General features: G+C 43.3%; 1 long non-coding RNA gene across 1 annotated transcript; it reads right to left on the bottom strand.

Moving 5' to 3' along the window:
• Positions 1-540: 540 nt before the first annotated feature.
• On the bottom strand, positions 541-4,023 carry LOC140069023 (uncharacterized). The gene is made up of 3 exons (XR_011848679.1): positions 3,913-4,023; positions 2,775-3,044; positions 541-1,035 (listed from the first exon to the last, which is right to left on the bottom strand). It is a non-coding gene; the product is annotated as an uncharacterized lncRNA (long non-coding RNA).
• Positions 4,024-4,422: the final 399 nt, after the last annotated feature.

Raw genomic sequence — 4,422 nt, forward strand, 5'->3', positions numbered from 1 at the left:
TCGGCTGCACACATTGTTGGTTTATCCACATCCTGGATGGATTTTAGGACTGAGCACATTGCAGAGGAGGTGACTTTGTGCATCATATTCATATGTGATGCAGGGAGTCCCATCCCCTGGACTGTGCTACATCCTGAAATCCATCCAGTGTATAGTCAGTTTTTCATAGAGCGACCACGTGTGCAGCCGGCCTGAGTGTGACAGGGCCCCATCCAGCGCTATCACTGCAGGGAACCAGGGAGCAGCCGATCGCCAGCTCTTGGGGTCAGGAAGGAATTTTTTCCCCCTCACATGGGGGTTATTTTTGCCTTCCTCTGGTTCACACCTTTTTATGCAGTAAATCCTATAAATTACACTGGATGGTTCAAATTAAAACATAAAAATAAATTATAGCAATAAAAACTAATTGTAATTTATTCATTGTGTCTGAGTCTTCCTTACTGTGTGGTGTCCTTCATTATAGACCCCCGGGCCCCTCTGCAGTCATCAATAAAATCATAAAAACATAAAGATGTAAGGTATTAAAATGCTGCACTTACCAAAATGCCCAATATATCAAAATATAAGAATTATCCCATGCTGCCGAGCTGTCATGAAAAAAAGAAACATCCAAATTGCCGAAATGCTGTTTTTTTTGCTTTTGCCATTTTGCCACAGATAAAAATTTAAACAAAAAATTGTTGCAGTGAAAACATCAGCTCATCCCACAAAAAATGACAACTTACCCAGCTCCGTACACTAAGGTATAAAAATGTTATGGGTGCCAAAAAATGGCAATACAGCATAAAAAAATTCCAAAAGTTCATTTTCAAAGTACATTTTGTATTCCTGTGACCATACTTACCCACAGAATAAATGGGAAGTGTCATTTGGACCGCAAAGTTAAAGCCACAAAAACTAAACCTGTAAGAAAAAATGTTGCAAATCCGTTTTCCCTGTCAATTTCAAAGTAATTGGAATTTTTTTCAAGGTTTTCGCTGCATAACAAAGTATATCTGGTGCCATTACAATCGGTGCAATTTGTTTCATACGTATCTGTAAATACAAAAATAGAAGAAGTTATGGTTTTTGTAACGTGAGGAATGGAAAAAGACATAAGAGATGTTGTGTCACAAGGTCATATGGGTAATATATCTGGTTATATACAGGTCAGGGCTTAATATATGTATTAAGGCCTCATGCACACAACAGTATTGGGAGTCATGCACAAATAGTGTCTAGCTAATGACCCCCATAGATTTCTATTGTACATGGTCACTGTGAACGTCCCGGGCGCTTTGAATGGCATTTGGAATGGACACCGGCCTGCGTGGTGGATGTGGTTGTGTGCATGAGGCCTAAGTTGTAATACAAGCCTGAAATTAGAAAGGCGACAACAGAGCATAGAAGTAGGAAGTGCTGGTGAAACAACCTCCCGGGGGTCTGACAGTGTATGGGGGAAGATGTGAACCAGGAGAGCAGTGGCTGGCTTGGTTGGGGCCTAGCTGCGGTTGTCACGGTAATCCAGTCCTGTGCAGATCACCTCTACACCCCTCAGGACAAGCAGGGTGACGCAAGAAGGGGGTGGCCGCAGGGGCCGACTGGGAATTTAAAGTGGCCCTTGAAAAAAATGTAAAAGTGGCCCTATTCTGTGGGCGGGGTCAAAACAAGGGACCCACTGGTTCACTCATGTCAGTGGGCGCTTCTTACCGTAAGCACCGCTGTCGGACTATGCTATTGCAGGATATATTCACACGGGCTAACCGGACTATTTATAGCACCTTGGTTGGGCATCTCTAAAGGTGGCCACGATATTAACTTTATGTCCCCTGATGAGCCTGAAGTAAGGCGAAACATGGCATGTAGGGCCATGCTCCACCTGACACCCTGTTGAGATGCTCTTTATACCTACCTATGGACCTGTAGGCTTGTAATAGGGCCAGTGTTCACAGGGTAAGGTTCCAGTCAGGGTGGCAGCTTTTTAGGGCTGCGGCTCCGAGGTTAGGTTTACAGGGACTAATAGCATTCTGTCGGTTTAGGGAGTAATAGGGATAGCACTGCATCTATATCTACCCTCCTCTTCTTCCGACTGTTACACGGTACCCTGTGCACCTCTACTTACATGTACAGCTCCACTGTGACAACTCCAACGGACTACGTACGGAGTCATCTGAAATACAATCTCTACCACAGTTATCGAACACCTTCACTGGAGCGTACAGTTTGGTAGAACGGTGCTACTTCTCTTCACTATAACCTCCCCATTAGGTGAGTCCATACCCTTTAAGAACCAGATTTTTCCATTTTTTCATCATCCTTTTCACTTGTGAGATTTATCTGGCCCGAATATATATCCTCTACGGTTATTGTGGGACCCATGGGGTCTTGGGTTAATCAGTTTTTAAACTGCTTATTTGTTTAGGAGTGTTTCTCATCAGTCCACACTGACACTTAGTTTACCTGTATTTTAATAAATGCCCATTGAAAGTTATATTTTATTCACCATTTATATTCTCCTCAAAACAAGTAGGAGTGGCCATGCAATGGGGTGGCGTTACTAAACTCCACACAAACTGTTTATAGATGGTCTAAATCTACTTGTACAGCGCAGAGAAAGAGACTCATATATATACAACCTCCCTCATACAGGAATAAGGCTTCTTTTTTAAAAGAACACAACTTAATACTGCCTTATATATACAAAAAAACTACTACAATACCTTCTCCGTTAAACAAGAATATAACCATAGCTCCCAACCGTCCCGATTTTGCCGGGAAAGTCCAATTTTTCTTACCTCTGCCCGGCGTCACGGGCAGCTATAAGATTGTCACGGATTGTCTCCCCAGGTCCCGCTGTGTCCCGGCGCTGTGTCCGCATAGTAAATACTTTGAAAGTCTGAACTCACAGTACAGAATGGCTTCTACAGACATCGGGCAGGGAATCCTTTTCAGAGAAGTGTCGGGTTAGCGGAGAGCAGGGACCACGTCATCAGCTTCAGATCTCTATCCATATATGGTCACTGCATCTCCTAGGGTTCCCCAGAGCAGACATCGGACAGGGAATCCTTTTCAGAGAAGTGTCGGGTTAGTGGAGAGAGCAGGGACCAGTCATCAGGTCAGATCAGCATCTGTCCATATATGGTCACTGCATCTCCTAGGCTTCCCCAGAGCAGACATCGTGCAGGGAATCCTTCTGAAAGAAGGGTCGGCTTAGCGGAGAGCAGGGACCACATCATCAGGCTCAGATCAGTATCTGCCCATATATTGTCTCCAGGGCTTCCCCAGACACAAGCTCTTTATTTAATTAATTAAATTAAATAAAGTTTTGCCCAGGCTGAGATTTGAACTTGGGACCCTCTGCACTATAGACAGGAGCCTTAACTAACTGAGCTATAAGCCCTGTGATACTTATCATAGGATTTTTGGTAACTAAGAAGTGTTATCTGCCACTGTTACATTGTGATACAGACTAATGCACTGATAGAGAGGGATCTTCTCAGAGATTATTGTTGTAATTATTGAGACTACTATTATTATTATAAATTTTATTATTTTTATTATTATGGAGATGATTATTAATAATAGTAAAAATAATAATAATCATCTCAATAATAATAATAATAATAATAATCTCCATAATAATAATAATAATAGTCTCAATAATTACAATAATCTCTGAGAAGATCCCTCCCTATATACCAAAGCATTAAATCTGTGTCACAGTGTAACAGTAGTCATAGTTCTTAGTTACTAAAATTCTACACTTTGTTAATCACTGAGATCAGGGCCGATTCTAGCCTTTTTGCTGCCTGAGGCGAAATTTGAAAATGCTGCCCCCCCCCCTCCCGCCGCACGCGCGCACGTGCGTGCCCCTGGTGATGCTACCTTACACACTAGTAGTCATTAGACACAGATATTAGTGACCTCTAGTACCTTACAGGTGACCATCTACTCCATCCGGAAGGGAATTTCTTTACGCTTTCTTCTGGCCTTGGTTTTCCTCTGAATTCACAAAGAAATGTCTTCAACTCCATGCAGCACAACTCCCCATGGCGCCCCTAAAAATACCACAGTCACTTACAGTATAATGGATTGTGATTCCAATATATATTATCCTCACAACATGACTGAACAAACATAAAACATCCTTTAGTCACCCAAATTAGAGCATATAGAACTATTCAAGTAGGTGCCCTAATTTAGCCTCCCCCCTATATTGAACAGCCACCCCCCCACCCCACCCCCACGTATACACAGCCTCGTCCCCAGCCCCCTCAGTAAGTAATGTGCCTCACACACAGCCCCCACTAAGTAATGTGCCTCACACACAGCCCCCACTAAGTAATGTGCCTCACACTGCCCCCCAGTAGGCAATGTGCCTCACACACAGCCCCCCAGTAAGTAATGTGCCTCACACTGCCCCCCAGTAGGTAATGTGCCTCG

This window comes from Engystomops pustulosus, chromosome 7 (genome assembly GCF_040894005.1).
Source record: "Engystomops pustulosus chromosome 7, aEngPut4.maternal, whole genome shotgun sequence".
In the NCBI taxonomy this organism is placed as follows: domain Eukaryota; kingdom Metazoa; phylum Chordata; class Amphibia; order Anura; family Leptodactylidae; genus Engystomops; species Engystomops pustulosus.